General features: G+C 36.2%; 1 long non-coding RNA gene across 1 annotated transcript; it reads left to right on the forward strand.

The window, feature by feature from the left end:
- The first annotated feature begins 4,100 nt into the window (after positions 1–4,100).
- LOC145076926 (uncharacterized) lies at positions 4,101–6,354 on the forward strand. The gene is made up of 2 exons (XR_013692868.1): positions 4,101–5,664; positions 6,203–6,354. It is a non-coding gene; the product is annotated as an uncharacterized LOC145076926 (long non-coding RNA).
- Positions 6,355–17,568: the final 11,214 nt, after the last annotated feature.

The raw sequence follows: 17,568 nt of genomic DNA on the forward strand, positions 1-17,568 counted from the left end.
AAGAATATAATAAAAAACTATAAAACCTAGAACCAAACCAAGAGGGTGTTTGGCTAAGCTTTATTAAAAGTGTTTATCACTTTTTAACTTATTAGTTTATAACAGTATTAGAAAGAAGTTTTTAAAAAATTGTTTGGATTAGTTTATCCGGTGTCAATACGCTATAAATTGATAAACCTTTTTTAGTGTTTGACAAAATGACTAAAAAAAAAGGTTTCTTAGATATGTTGGACAGCTATAAGTATAAGTAGTTTTGATAAGTTAGAGGTTAATAACTTATCAAAAATGACTTATCTTCAGTTTCACACCGTTATAAACTATTTTTAAAAATTAATCTATCTAAACATTTATTTTAACTTATACTCATGTGGAACCGGTAATAATAAAAAAAAACTTCTTTTTTAAACTTAGCTAAACTCAATGACGGAAAGAATTAGTTGGTAGGAGGTAACACTCAATTAATTCACAGAAATAGTATTTTTTTTTATATACATAATACAACTGTGAGTAAATATGATAGCTCCTAGTTTAAGATCCAAAATCCAATTACATTCACAATAAAAGTCCAACAGTGAACCCATTAAAGAATGAAACAGTAGCCCATTAAACAAATGTAAAGAGGGCATATGCTTGTTTCTTGTAATTGTAGTAATTGATATTCATATAAGGGAAAAAAGAAATGCACATTTTTTTTGGTTCGTCTGATGCTCTGATGATCTGATCGGCGCTTACTTGCTGTACCCTTCTTCACTTGCTGTCTTGTTCATTCACGGAAATCATGAAACAAATAATATTAATTTTTCAACTTTAATGTTTTATAATTTAGTTTAATTTATTTGTTCAAATTGAAACCTAATTAGCCAATTAATTGTTCACTTGTATTACAATTGTGAATTTAAATCTTTTATTATTTTTGTAGGGTTTAATTTGATTTTTTTAATAGAACATTGGATGTTGGTAATAGTGAAGAAAGTGGTGGAGGAAAAAACCCCAACCGCAACCATTGGAAGATGTTTTTCTGCAATGAAGATGGGTGATGATTTTTTGAATGATGTTTTGAGTTGTAGTGCAGGAAAAGAATAACTTATGTTTAGTTGATCTAGGGGTTGTTTGTTTTTTTTTTGAAGATCTGCACAACCATTTTTGTCTGCGCCGGGCAGACATATGCCCTCGCAGAATGTTTGTTTTTTGGAAGTGTGCAGATCAAAAAAACGTCTGCACGAGGTCTTCCTGACGCAGACATGGACCACTATCTTCAAAGGTCTTCTGACCCCATTTTAACCTAAACAAAAAAAACATGGCCCACCGTGCAAGTTTTTTTTTTTTTTTTTTTTTTTTTTTGAAAATGCATTTTTAATGTTTATGATATGAAATTAAGTTTGAAAAATCAATTTATTTCAACAACTATAGACGTTAAAAACAAACAGTTTTCTTATTGCAGATTGCAGACATTTGGTCCACCTCTTCTGCCGCAGAGGCTTGCAGATGTGGTCCACAAACTGCAAACATTTTGGCTTAAAAAAAAACAAACACCTCTAAGCTACCCCTTACAAAAAATTTTGATTCCGTCAGTGACCAAACACCCTCCAAATATAAGTAATCTTGGTCTGGTCTTAGGTTTAGTTGATCTAGACCAAGCTACAAACTAAAATATTAAGAAATATGGTCATATTTATTTACCACTTAACATATATAATATTCCAATAACTTGGTGTAAACTTTTTTTTTTACTAATATTGATGTTTGTAACTTAGATGTCTAAGTACTTTTTTGCTCTAAATTATTCATACTTGTCTAAATGTATTTATCATTTAAACCTCTTATCTTTAAATATCATTAAAAAAGAAATCTTATGACATCATTTTAAACAATTTGGGTCATTGATTGTATTTCAATCCTATGTTTTACTCAATCAGATCAAATTGTTGAAATCATCTTTCCCAAATTGAAAGTATTTAATTCCAATAAATGCTTTCCAATTGTCAAAAAATTAACTTAGATCTGTTGAAATGAAATGTATTTAATTCCAATAAAATTTTATCATATTTTAAATATTGAATTTCCGGTTATAAAGGTTTTAACATGGTCAACTTTAAAAACATATTAATAACAAACCATTTCAATTAAGACATTAATATCAACCATTAATATAAATCCGTTTATATTAGTAAACCATTAATATAAAACTCATTTTTATTAGGAAACCATTAATACCAAAAAATCATATTCAAATTATCAGATACATATATAATTCATCATTGAATCCATGACTCACACTTATTCTCAATCGTTGTTTGTTTTTCAAAACTTATCCAACAACATCATTCTCATTGTTGATAACTTACATCATCATTCTCCGCTTCAAACATTCGTTGTTGTGCACTAGAAGGTTAGTACCTTCTTTCGCTTTCTATATTTTTTTCGATTATTTTTTTTGTTTCTATATCAAATATATGTATTTATATATTTCGATTTTCTTTGTCACAAATTACATGAAATTGTTTAACTATTTTTTCTGGAACTTTTCAAATAAACAGAAAAAAATATTACATACATTTAACAAAACATAAATTAACTACCTTTTGAATTGACACTAATTACGAAAATGTTATTTTTATATATTAGAGATGATTATGATTTATTTTAATTATTATGTCATAAGAATCCAGTTAGTTTTGGTATGATTAATATTTTGGTATGATCTTATTACACTTTTAGGTTGATTTAATAGGAAATAATATATAATCTATTTATGTGTCATTTAAAATTAAGTATAGAAACAATTTTGTTGACATCTATAATAACTTTCATACCTCTTTATAAATTATACATCTTTATAGATAAATACATTGTATACATCACTTTTATTTCATATAAAAGTTTTTTCTAATTCTAACTGTTTTCTCTTTCATTTTACACCCATGACACAAAAAATTGCGATGAGATCGTCTTTAATAAGGTTACTGACGTCGTTGCATCCAAGGAAACCTGGAACATTCGTGTTCAGGTACTCTTGCTTTGGAAACAAACTTACAAAAACAACCCTAACATATTCAACAACTTGAAAATGATTTTATTTGACGAGTATGTATAATTTTTTCTTTTTATTATGTTGATTTCAATTTATAAAATTTTAAACTTAACCAATTTCTTTTACTTACATGGCACTAAAATTCAAGCAACAATAAAAAAAATCTTATTAGTTCGTTTGAAGCCCTATTTGTTGAAGGATCTATAAACGAAATTAATAGTTTTGGTATGGCCAGAAATGAAGGAGATTACATGTTGGTTAGTCATAAGCATAAGATTAATTTCTACAAAACAACCAATGTTCGTGTATCAAATGATTAATACCATAAAACATGTTGTTTGCATGAAAATGACATGTTCATGTACACTTCTATATACATGTTTATTTTAGCATTACTTAAAACATTTCAAATCCATTAATCACAAAATTCACCTTTTGTCATATAGGAAATAATTCGTTGATCATTATCAGATGGTCCATTTATGATCTTCTCACTAACAAATTGGTCAAATGTGATTAGAGTTTTTTCACACGTTTTTTTTATCACATCTCTTCATATTTTTAAGTTTTATTTTTTCGTCTTTAAATTCCATTTTGTAGTTACATACCTTCATTGATATTTTTTGTATAACATACCAACGTACTTTGTTTTATCTTTATATACTAATTTCAAAATAATTTTACCCAATGTCATCCATAATTTCACTGTAACGTCCTGTTTATTTAAATAAATTAATAAATGTAAGTCCCGGACTGATTTGCGAAGAATTTTAGATGTTAAGGGTTAAAAGTGTAAATTCCAGATTAGTTTTGTAAGTATTTAGGAAGGCAGGGAGTAAATGGTAAATTATGTGACTTCATTTGAAGAGATTATGGAAGATAGGGGGTTGTTTGGTAATTTTCATACCTAAGTTGTAATGGATTCTAATATCCAGGGTTTAAATTGTAAATATTGGATTAGATAGGAAAAGATCCCAAGGGGAGGGACCAGAGTTGTAATTAGGCGAAAGATTGAAAGTGGTCGGGAATATAACCCGCCACCCTCACCATGTCAAACCCTAAACCTAAAGGTTCCAGCCGCCATGAGTGAAGTAGCCGCCGTCACCTTGTGACTCCCTAGCTGCCATCTCCCTTCTCCTCGTTCTCGTCCGATCCGACCAGGTTGTCATCCACTGTCGGCGACGCTGCGAGCAACAAGGACCACTGGGACCAGACTTTTAAGCTGTGATTGGCTTGTGCGGGCTGTGAACGATCGGAATAACGCTGGGCGTGGTGACTCTCCGTGTTGCTGTACCAGCTCGTCGTTCTTCTCCGTTCTTCTCCGTTTGTAGCTATCGGGCGTTCGCCTTGCTGCCGCCGCCGTCGCTTAGTTCTTCTCCCACCGTTCCAGTCATCATCCACCAACCCGAAGAGGCTGAGAGGAGAATCGTGACACCGCTGCTGTTGTTTTCCCCGTCAGAGTTGCGCGCATGTGCCTTGCCTCCACCTTCGCTGCCGTCGGCAGCCCTTGGGTTGACGTTTGCGTTTTTCTGGCGACGCCTGCCGTCTTGGCGGTGACTATATGGGTGTGTAGTTGAGTTTTCTTGTGGTTGTTGTGTTGTGAGACTTATTTGAGCGATTTTGGACGGAAAACCCACCGCCACCACCTCAAGGTGGTGGCTGCCGCCGCTTCTGCCACCGTCGGCCACCACTTGGGTGGTTGTGTGTGTGGTTAATTGAGATTTAGCCTTGTAAAAATGTAATTTGAATTTGGAATAATGAAAATGAACCAAACCACCATGGTGAGGTGGTGGCTGCCACCGTGTGCCGCCTTTGACCACCATTACCCGAGGTGGTGGTGGGTGGTGCTCCACTAGCAAACCCTAATGGGCTTAGAGATTAGTTTTGGGCCTATCGGGCCATGTTTAGGTGGAAAACCCTAAATTGTGAGTATTTGGGCCTTGGACGTATTGGACCACTTTTGGGCCATTGAGATTGGATTGTGTATTAAGTCCAATTTCTCCATATCATTTATCTAGTAGAGTAAAGGACTTAATGAATTAAGTTTTTAATGGGTTAAGTAAGAAACATTTAACCCTAATCGTCATTTTATGTGAAACCCTAGTTTCACTTGGGCCTTGAGTTGGGCCTTTCGATTGGGTTTTGGTAATTGGTTTACTAATGGGTCATCCAAGAATAATCAAATGGACTACAATAATTAGTTGGGCTTTAGAGTAAGACCCGTATGAAGGATTGAGCCAAATTTGGAAAATTAGGCCATAGATGGGCCTAGATGATTGTATGATATTGGGCCTTTAGAGTGAGACATGCTGGACTGGACTGAACAATTGGGCATTAAGGGAAGTCCTTGTAGAGGTTTGGGCCCAACTTGGAAAATTGGGCCAAAGGTTGGGCTTTGAGCCGTATTTGGATTTTGGGCCTTTGGATTGGGCCTTGGGATTGTGTCAAGCTAAGACAGGGGTAAAGTAGTCTTTTACCCAATTATGGACTTATGGTTATGAGTCGGAACCCAATTATTACTTGGGTGTTATTTTGATGTTGACAGATCGGGAATCTGTCATCTAGCAGTTGGGGTCGAGTCTGCGGGACTTCAGCATTGTGGGATTGAGTCTACGGGACTTCAGCAGTGTGAGGTGAGTTTCCTTCCAGTAGAAACGGGTCTACGGCCACAATACCGACCCGTTTAGTTAGCAGTAGTTCCCGACTACTGTCTGATGCAGTAGTTCAGTACGCTTGATGTCTTTGTGATACAGACATGGTATGAGTTATGTGTTCCGGACTATGGTCCGATGCAGTATGCAGTATATGTGTTCATATTATATGCTATGATTATGTTATGTTATGTTCAATTAGTTCTGAACCTCGGTCCGATGCAGTAGTTAGAGTGTTTGATGTCTTTGTGATTCAAGCATGTTTTGTGTTATGTGTTCCGGACTCCGGTCCGATGCAGTATGCAGTGTATGTGTTCATGCTAGTTGATACGTTTATGCTATGTTATGGTCAGTTAGTTTCGGACTTCGGTCCGATGCAGAGGGCAAGGCCCTGGTTAGTTCCGGACTTCGGTTTGATGCAGTTTCCGGATTTCGGTCCGATGCAGAGGGCAAGGCCCTGGTTAGTTCCGGACTTCGGTCCGATGCAGATTCGTGCTTACAGTTTCAGTTTTGGTTTCAGGTACCCAGTTTTCAAAAGAGGAGCTCAAGAAGATTGCAGTGCACACACCATTTGTTCAGTCTGGGATGTTTATATTCTGATATACTTGACAGTTGTTATAATATTTTGAGATACATTGCTTATGATTTTTTTTATATGAGGTTTATTGACTATGGTTTTTTTATTATTAAAGTAAACGAAAATTTCAGATTGTGTTTTTGGGATGTTACATTCACCCAGTTTAAATTTGTATTTTCTTTATATAAATTTTTTTAATGATCCCGGTTTTTTCCCTCCAAAAGTATATCAACCATTTATGTCTTAGATAATGTTGCTCCATTATAAGTATTACTTTTCAAAGATATAACCGTTTAATGAGGAATTTAATTTAATGAAGTAAGTAATTGTTAATTTAAACGAGATATATATATTCTGTAATTATTACACATGTTTATTAAAAAAATTTAATGTCAAGGTGTAAACATTAAGCATTTTTAATGTGCAATTTTAGAATACATACAAACAATTTTAGAATACATACAAACAATAATAATTGAATAGACTGAAAAAATAAATTATTAAGACAGTTAATCTTGAAAATAACATAGTTATTAAAAATTATAAAGTAAGATAAAAATAATAAGATATTATGAGATTTGTAAAAAGTACAATTAGTAAAACCGTTACGGTTATTAGAAAAAAAAAGACCGTTAAGATTAGTAAAAATGCAATATATAAACTAAGTTATCATAATAGTAATGAAATGTCATTTTTTGATATTTTATATAATTGAAAGATATACCAAATTACATCGATGATATACTAAAATTATTCAAATTTGTGCCGAGACTAATGCAAAGTTCTTGTGAACACAAAATAAACAAAAACAAACATAAAAGCTAGCACTTATATTCATTATAAATTAAAAAAAACAATCATTATTTAGAAAAGAAATTCCATTGATGATATACCAAAATTAAATTCATATAACATTTAACATTCCATAAATTATACTCTATGGCCATAATTTTTTTATGATTATTATGCAATATTTGTAGACATTTGTATGTTTTTTATGTGTTCCCCGCGTTTAACGCGAGTTATAATCTAGTTTTTACTATTCTATAAACTATTATGTAATATTTATTATGATCATTAAATGAATGGAAACCAAATCATCGATTTCATAAAAAAGTGAAATTAAGCTTAGGTTGTCACATGATATGTCTAGAACTAAATGTAACATCCAAAAATACGACCCAAAAATTTTTGTTTTAATAATAATAAAAGTCATATACTGATCGTCACAACATAAAAACCATGTGCCAAATATCTCAACCCATAATAAAATGTCATGAACATTTATGCCAAATCAAACTATGAATCAAAACAAACTCACAGGGATAAGACTGAAGCTGTGGTGTGTGCGATGCCATCATCCCGAGCTCTTCCCTTTACTTGCGGAAGTACCTGAAACCAAAACTGAAACCGTAAACACAAAGCTTAGTGAGCTCTCCCAAACTACCTCATACCAAACAAACATATAAACAACTACTGGGCCCCCGCCCACTGTATCAGACCGAAGCCCAAAAACTGCATCGGACCGAAGTACGGAACTAACCAGGGCCCTGCCCTCTGCATCAGACATAAGTCCGGAACTAACTGCCTCGGACCGAAGTCCGGAACTAGCTGTATCGGACCGAAGTCTGGAACTAACTGCATCAGGCCTAAGCCCGAAACTTACTGCATCAGACCGAAATCTGGAACTACTGAACATAACATAGCATACACATATCAACTAACATAACAACATGGACTGCATACTGAGTCGGGCCATACCCGAAACACATAACACACAAAACCTGTCTGAGCCAAGAAGGCATCAAACATTCTAACTACTGCATCGGACCGAAGTCCGGAAACTACTACTAATTAATCGGGCCGGCATTGTGGCCTTAGACCCGTTACTACTGGAAGGAAACTCACCTCGTAGCCTAGCTGCTGAAAGAACTGCTCCAGAATCTGTCTGCTACGGCTCCGGCTTCACCCCGGCTACAATTTTCATAAGGACCCTCAATCAAATACTGATAATAATACTGAGGGTAAAAAGACTATCTTACCCTTGGTCAAAGTCAACCTATCGATCAAAGTCAACCTTCAGTTGACCTGACTCGTCGAGTTGGGTCACCAACTCGTCGAGTTCTTACTCTCACTTTCTTGCTTCAGCCCGTTACTACCCGTCGAGTTTGGCATAGACTCGACGAGTTCCTCTTCGAAACTAACACTCAGTAAATCTGCATCCGACTCGCCGAGTTGTATGAACAACTCGTCGAGTTCTCCTTCAACATATGAACACTCTGACTGTGACACGCCGAGTTGTATGAACAACTCGTCGAGTCTGTTCTTGAGGCATGAAGATTGCTTAGGACTCGGCGAGTCAGGGCATTGACTCGCCGAGTTCTTCCATGAATGAGTCTACCCTCCAGCTCACTGCGTCCATCTCTCACTCACTGGTTCCACTCGGCATAACTCGAAAAGGGGAAAACAGGGGACTCGCGACTCGACTCGCCGAGTCTGAAGAACGACTCGCCGAGTCGTATGCATGTAAACACTATATACTTGATTCTGCTTGAAACCAGTCCATTCCATTCGTAGATCTGGGTTCTTGGGGCTTGATTAACACGTAAAGTTTCCAACTTTACGTGTAAATAACATCAAATGAAGGTTTTAGGGTTCAAAGCACACTACAAAAGTAGATCTAGAGCTTTCATGCAAAATGGCTCCATAAAGGTACTAGATCTAAGCTTCTGGAACTTAAACCTAGCTAGATCCGAAGGCTAATCATCTCAATGAGTCCTCTATGCTACTGCTAATCCAAGAAATGGTTCAAGAATAGCTTTAATGGCTTTAAAAAGGGGATTTACGCATAGAAATAGAAAAGGGCCAAGATATACCTTACTATCTTCTGAAATTCCTCAAGGATCTTGGATCTCCTTCTTCTCCTCTTGATCTACCTTCCTTTTTCTCTCAAGATCTTCAAAGAAACACACCAAATCACACAAAAATGCAAAGAGGGCTCTAGGGTTTCGAAAATGATGCTCTGAGGGGTGATGGGGCTGACTAGAGGCCCCAAAATTTGTTTAAATAGGGTGCAAACCCTTGAAATTAGGGTTTCGCCCAGACTGGAGGACTCGCCGAGTCCGGAATATGGACTCATCGAGTCGCCAACTTAAACATGCTCGAAATCCCGACTCTACTCGACGAGTCCGGCTACTGACTCATCGAGTTCCACCTAAAACTTGAAGAAAATGAATATATAAATATCATACCATAATTGGGGTGTTACACTAAAAGTCAATTACATTCTAATATTTGTTTACACCAGAGTGTGTTAGTACGGTACTACCTATGGTTTGCCACATCGCAATGTACCTTCACCCCCATCGAGGTACCAACATCATCAAAAAGAGTCTTATTAATACATTTTACAAACATGACTAAAGTAGCGTCATGCTATGCTAAACGCTTATCATGTGACCTGAACTGCTCGCGACATTCACGAAGGTCGTTATGCAATTCTCGGACCTCGTTTTGTAACTCACTAATAATTCGGTCCTTATTAATTGATGGTACAGTGGGGGGTTGTGGTGGTGGCGGCGGGTGAGATGAAACTTCTATATGTGCCTTCTTTGAGGAGACTCATGGCAGGGGAGTGTATAAGTGATGGTGTTATGGAAGGTGCCCTCTGAACTTCCAGGTAAATCAAGACAATCAATCCACGCCGAGCTAACTATACACCATTCCACATTTGTGATAGTGATTTGTTTTCTCTTCAAATCTAAATTGTCAACCTCCTTTCACGCATATATCAAGCGAGATAATTTATTTGCGCTAGGTTCATCAATTCATCAATTATGCTTTCTTGTATAGTATTGTTTTGTCGAGGTAAGTTTACTCGATTCCTTTAAAGGGCACTTTAACTATTTTTAAAGTTTTATATTGACTTGAATATTTACTATTCAACTTTCATAGACGCGTGGTTGCGCCGCCACATAGATACATGGAATCTTTACTATTCAACTTTCATATACACATGCGTCGTCTCCCTAAGATTTTTCCAGAAAAATCTTATTGTCAAACTCCATGAGTCTTTAACTGATCAACCTAGAAATTTGGTGCTACACCCTAGAGGTTAATGCCCTTTAAATACTCACAAAAGCCTATATAAGCGTTCAGTCCATGGGCTAGGCGCCATGAACCCTCGACGTAATTCCATTGATTTTTAATCTTTAGCTTTTTACGATTAAACCCCTCAGACTTTGGTCTTCACTCCTACCTTTCCTTGGACTTCAAAACCACCAATCAAAGCTCAGAAAAAACATAGTCGGGGACTCGAATGTTACAATTTAAGAAACTCCAATATATGAAATCCTCCAATAGAGAATTTGGCAAATGCAACCGCCAAATACCCAAATCAAGAATTAGGTGTTACAATTCTTGAGGCACACAACTTACGCCATAAATTTCAAAATGTATCTACATTATATACAATGATGGTTTGCAAATTTATAATTAAAAGTATGATTTTATCGAATATCTAAACATACAAAATGTGGATTGAATATTCATAACAATGTATACATTAGTTTTCACTAGTCATTATAAACTTACATACAAAACTTCTGTCTTTGTTATCAATTTTTTTTTTTTGCAAATCTGTAATTAGTCACTTCGATTGAAATTATCAATAGTATTTTTTTTTCAACCATGAGTTCTACGGGTATTTGCTTAATTAGGCTTAATAAATAGATAATCTCTATACAAAATATAATCAAAGATTGTATTTTGAATTCAAATTTGTTCCTGGTTTTATGTGATTATATTGAATATTTGTTGAGGGTGTTTACAAAAAATAAGAAACCTGATTAATCTACTCAAATAAATAAAAATATTTTTTTATCACATAGTCATACTCTTATTTATTTTTCCATATGTCATTTCATGGTTATTTTAGATTAAATTTTTTTCCATGTCATTTTATGGTTTTTACCATTTTATTAAATTCCACAAAGTATTTAAATGTAATAAGTAATAATAAATGAATAACAACTTCGTTAATGCATATTTCCTTTTAATTTTGAAATTTGTAAATTAAAGATAAATTATTTTTTGTTTCTTTTTTTAAGTTATTTGTCTGACTTTAAAAAATAAATGAGCACTTTAATTTCAATAATTTAATATTTTTCTCATTTTCCATATAAATTGAAACTCTTAAATGTTTACACTTTCGTATGTAACTTTTTCTTCTTAACAAAATCATATAATATACGGTCTTATAACTAGTACAAAATATAATAATCACGGAAAAGCAAGTTTTTTTCGAACATAAAAGTGACAAGTGTAGATGGAAAGTAGATATTATTAATTATTATTATGATAATATAATACTAGGTTATAACCCGTGGAAAACACGGTTATAAAATTAAATAAATTTTGATAGTTAAGAATCTTAAATATTAACCAGTTATTTAAAAAAAATTATTAAATAAGATAGTTATGTAATTGTAATGTCACTTTATGATGATCGATTCAAATAAATATGTGGAATCTTTTTTTAAGATACGTGAGACACTAGTTATGTGTAAATTAACGAAAAAAATGATGATATAATATTGATCTAGTACATCCAAATAAATAAGAAAGTTATCTTATTGATTTACCTTTTATATTGACAAAACTGCAAATTTGGTCCTTGTGTTTTGCAAAAATCTTTGGACGGGGTCCAAAAAAGTTTCCGGTTTATACAAAATGTCCAAAATCAAGGTTTTTCTGGATTTTTAGTCCTAAACGTAACAGTTTTTTTTTTTTTTTTTTTTTTTTTTTTTTTTTTTTTTTTTAATTTTTGGTCCATGGAACACCTAAATTGACTGTTTTACCCTTATTGTATTTTTTTATATTTTTATTTTGTAAATATTAATGCAAAAAAGGAATTAAGTTGGCTCACCGCATCTCTCTCTTTACCCGCCCCACCGGAGCCCTCCCCCTTCTCTCTCTTCCTGCTCATCCTCTTCCTCCTCGTCCTCTCCCTCCCTCTCTCTCTCTCTCTCCCTCTTTCTTTCTTTCTCGTTGTGTGTGTGTGTGCGCAAATGGAGGGGCTAGATGTATTTAATGGCTCAAACTTAGGTGGATCAGGGATTCTCGTGGCTTTGGTTATTTCTTGATCGGGCAAAGGAACAAAAAACGATCGAACAACCGCATCAAGAAGAAAGCGTGAAGGCAAACGCGATTTGGATCTAGTGGCTGCTGATCTTTGGTCAAGACCTCCACTGGTTCTCTCGGTGGTGTTGGTCGAAGGTGGTGGTGGCAACGAGTGGTGGTGGATGGCTTACGATCGAACAAAAAATGATTGAACGACCGCATCAAGAGGAAAGAAGTAGTGGTGGTCAGCATAACAATAACAACATGTGGTGGCAGCGAGTGGTGGTGGATGGCTTATGATGGCAGCTTTGCTTCCTCTTCTTTCTATCGTCCAGAAGCACATGACGAGGAAAGGAAAGGGGGGAAGCAACAACTGTTTGACGAGAGAGGAAGGGTTTGGGTGGAGGGTTGATCGATGAAAACAGTGGGTGCTTGGCTGATTCAGTCGACGGAAAAAGGGGTGTGGTCTAGTCGTCATTCACATGTTTTCTTCTTATTCTTAATCTTCTTTTTTTGTTTTGTAAGAACCCGATGAATGGGAAAAAGGTTTTTGGGTTTAATGTTTGACAGCCTCGTTGTCTCGTCGGATGCTGCTCCATCTCTAGAGAAGCTTCTTGATAGAAATCAAGAAGAAAACGAAGGGGGAAGTTGAAGATGTTGTACAATTGCAAACATGGAGAAAGCATCTCTTGTTCCCGTCTTCATTTGATTTGGAATGAAAGGAGCATGATTGAAATAAGGGAAGGACGAATGGAAGGAAAAAATCAGGGTGGATCGATTGTTATTCACAGGAAGAGGGGGGATGCCATGGTTGTATGCTAGTTAGGGTGGAAACAACAACTTCGGTTGTTTGCTGATGCTGCTTTTTTTATTATTATCAGATAAGTAATGAGAGAGAGAGAGAGAGAGAGATAGAGAGAGAGAGGTATCGGTAGGGGTGGAGTGGTGGTCTATCCTTTTTTTTATTTTTCTTTCATAAAGTGTTAAAATAAATAAGAAAAGAAAATACAAAACTAAAAGTAAAAGGGTAAATAGGTAATTTAAATTTTTTTTTGGACCAAAAACCTAGAAAAACCTTGATTTTGGACCTTCTGTGCAAGCTGGAAACTTTTTAGACCCATCCAAAGATTTTTGCAAACCACAAGTTTGAATTCTCATAACTTAGTCACTATAAATAGTTATATATTATTAATTCTCATTGTCTTTATGAATAGTGATGTTTTTCTTTTTTGATTTTTTGCCACAAATATTTTATATTTTGGCAGATTTAGTCCTTACAACAAAGGTTTTCCATTTTGACAGATTTAGTCTCTACAAACAAATGTTTTATATTTTGGCAAATTTAGTCCCTGTAATATACTCCATGTAAAAGAAGTTTTACATTTTGAAAGATTTAGTACCTGTAATTATTTAGTTTACAGAAAAGCTCCATTTATCTTAGCTCTTATGAGCAATAACATTTTGATGATTAGAATTTAGACACAAATGTTTCAAGAGTTGACACTTTTGATCCCCTACTTTCCTTCAATCACTATTCACACACTAACTTTTTCATTATTTAGAATTTAATCATAAAGGTTTTAAGAGTTTGTAAGTTTTGGTCCGTCATTTACCAAATGCGACCCCTATAGTTTTTGCCACGTTAGTTTGTAGACTTGGCAATTTTGGTCCCATACTCTAATCAAAACATTATACACAGACAAAATAGAACCAACAAACGAGAAAAAAACCAAAGAAACCCTGAAACATGTTAACATAAAATATACTATTAAATCACATAGCCTGTAACACCTTGTTTATAATCGTTCCCACTGCGAGATGGTGAGTAAGGAGTGGGTATTAGCTGAGTTAGAACCTTTGAAGAATCGAGTTTGGGCATCATTTGGAGGTGGATGATGAAGTTTGGATGATCCAATTACCCGGTTTGTGTTTTGGAGCCCAAGGGTATCGGTAAAGGTGTTGGTTCGGGGCCTTTTATGAATTTTGGATTTTTGTTCGGTTGAGTTTCAGGATAAATAAAGTTGATAGAAGTTTAGAGATTCTTTTTGCCTTTCCGTGGATATAAAGAACGTCAAAATCGGATTTATAACGAAGAAGTTATGGCCATTTGAAGTTAGAGGGGTTTTGGGCCAACCGAGTACGCATGGCGTTCAAAAGGAAAATGGGCGCGGGTGCATATGGGAACGCCATGTGTACCCCAAGGGAACGTTCTGCGTTCATTTGGGCAAACTAAACCCTAAATTTCGGGTCTTGAACACTATTTAAACACCTTAACTCACCTCCAACCTTTATTCTCCCAGCCTCCACTGTACCTTAAGCCTCTTTTCGAAACCCTAACCCTAATTGTGAGTATGTGAGGTTGGAAGACCATCCTTGAGTGTATATTGGAGTTCTTGAAGAAGAGTGATCACTTTGAGGTCTCATTGATCAAGGATGAGCTTTTAGATCCAGGTTCTCCAGCCCATTTGCAAGCCTCAGAAGGTATAAAGTTTCTAACTTGCTACCTTATAGCTTAAGATCTATATTAGGTCTTGTTTTGTGCTTCATATGGTCATATGGGTACTGTTTGGGAGTTTGATCTACTACAAGAGCCTAAGATTGAAGATCCTCACGTTTTTGAGTTGTTAAAGTCATAAAAATGGTAACTTGATGGCTAAGGACCAACCATGCAAAGGTTTCGGGTCTTGGTTTATGGATTGGAAGCTTTAATGGATGTTTGGGGTCCTTTTTTGGACCATGCAAAGTCACCAAGTCCGTGACTTTATGATTCTAGAGGTCCTAGATGGCTTGGATCCATGGTTGGATAGCATGGCTTTAAGCATTAAGTGCTTAATAAGCCTTTTTCGAGCCAGCACGCGGACACGACGCTTAGGGTTGAGGAATGCCCTGCATTCCGAGTTGGGTCCGCGACTTGAGTCGGTGACGAATGCCCAATGCTCCACCAGGTTACATCGTGCGTTCGAGGCATTGGTGGGATTTCAGATCTTTTTGCCTTGGAATCGGTTTTTCGGGTTTGGGCTTTTGTGATTGGGCCATTTTCTTGAACTTTACTAATATTGGACTTAGTGGATCATCATTTGGGCCTTAATGGACTATGTATTATTTTGGGCCTAGGGTTAGGCCCATTAGAGGGGTTAGGCCTAATTTAGAAAATTGGTCCATTGGTATGCTTGGTAAGTCTACCTAGTATTGGGCTTTTCATGAATGGATTTGGGTCTAGGTCATGGACCAAATTCGATCAGGGGTAAAATAATAATTTTACCCTAAGAAGGATTATTGGGCCTTGTGGAAGTCTTTATCTTTTGGGCCAAGGTTTGGGTAGAGTTCATTATGGGACAAGAGTATGTGAGGGGTAGAATGGTCTTTTACCCCAGTGAGGACTTATGGTTAAGTTAAGAAAGTCCTGGACTTATCTAATTTGTATGATGATCAGTAGCTCGGGGAGTCGAGATATGAGCAGTTCGGGGATCTACCAGCTAGCAGCCAGAGGTTATCCGTTGGATTCTGCATTCAACTTTGCGAGGTGAGTTTTCTCATGTAGGAACGGGTCGAAGGCACCAATGTTGGCCCATTTATGTATGTTAGTATGTTCCGAACTAAGGCCCGATGCCAGACAATGCCCGATGTAGGTTATTATGTTTCCGGATTCCAATCCGATGCCGGGAGGTGCCTAAGGAATGTTTGTATGTTTGATGTCTTCGTGATTCTTGCATGTGCTTGTTTTATATGTTTCCGGACTTCGGTCCGATGCCGGGGAAAGCCTGAGGAATGTTTGTATGCTTCTGGATTTCAGTCCGATGCCGGGCGGGGCCCAAGGAATGTTTATATGTATGTTTCCGAACTACGGTTCGATGTTGGGTGGTACCCGATGATGGAATGCATGTTTAGTTACAATTGTTGTCTTCGTGATACTTGTATGTGCTTGGTAGGGAGGTGAGTGTGGGCGGGGTCCCGTATCTCATCACTAGCTGAGTGTGGACGGGGTTCCATATCTCATTATTAGCATAGTAGGGGCGGGCCCATGATAGGCGAGGCCTTAGGACTAGAATATATAGTACTGTGTATGATTCTTTATGTGCTAATATGATTATATGTTATTGTCTGTATGTGTACATGCCGTATTAGTAATTTCATCGTTGAATATAGATGTGGAGGCTTTTGTATCAAAATCCTATACTAAAGCCTCTTTCCTTAGTAGATATGAGTATAACATCCACCCACTCAATGACACTTCTGAGTGGCCACATGTTGAAGGACTTCATACTATTTTGCCTCCATTAAGGAGGAGGTTACCTGGCATGCTATGTGTCAAAAGGAAAAGAGACCGGGTAGAAAGAGAGCTAAATGGGCATACAAAACATATTGTGTCAAGGGCAGACATTCCTCTAAGATGTACCATTTGCCACCAAACTGGCCGCAACAAAGCCACGTGCCCAAGTAAGCTAACTCCAGCTCCAAGCACAGCAGGTCCAAGTCAATAAACTCCAACTCCAAGAACTACTACTCCTGATGTAAATGAAGTTCCTCTGAAGAAAGCTCATGTGAAGAAGGCTCATGTGAAGAGAAGTCCTATGAAGAAGGTTCCTTTTTAATGATGCTCAGTGTTGTAAAAATCGCCGAGTTGGCCGATTACACCTTCAAGTACTCGCTACTCGGCCCCTTACCGAGGCGAGTTACAGAATCTCGAGTACTCCCCGATCGACCCCTTACTGAACTGAGTAGTGTTGTAAAACTCAGTCAAATCGGTGATTAGTATGTATAATATACTTAATGATTTATTATTTAACACACACATATGATTATTACTACATATATATCTTAAATTTTCAGTAATTATTCACGAAGTGACACAATTATGTGTTTTTTTAGTTTTTGTGCATTCACGTGTATCTAATTTTGTTAAATATTTCAATCAACTTATGCTTTTAACTTATGATTTTGACATATATAATTTCCCTAAATATATTTCTCCATGAATTACCAAATCCGAGTACTCCCCGAGTACTCCTGAGTACACCCGAGTACTCGCTACTTGGTAGTCGGCCGAACAGGTACCGAGTAACAAGTTCTACAACCTTGATGATGCTGGTAGGGTGAGAAACTTTTCAGAAAGAATCACAGAAATTGGTCTTCAGAAAAATGTTAATGTCAAGGATGGAACTGGATACAACCAAGAGGAAAGGAGCTTG

Source organism: Lactuca serriola, chromosome 9 (assembly GCF_051521515.1).
Source record: "Lactuca serriola cultivar US96UC23 chromosome 9, Lser_US96UC23_V15, whole genome shotgun sequence".
Lineage (NCBI taxonomy): Eukaryota > Viridiplantae > Streptophyta > Magnoliopsida > Asterales > Asteraceae > Lactuca > Lactuca serriola.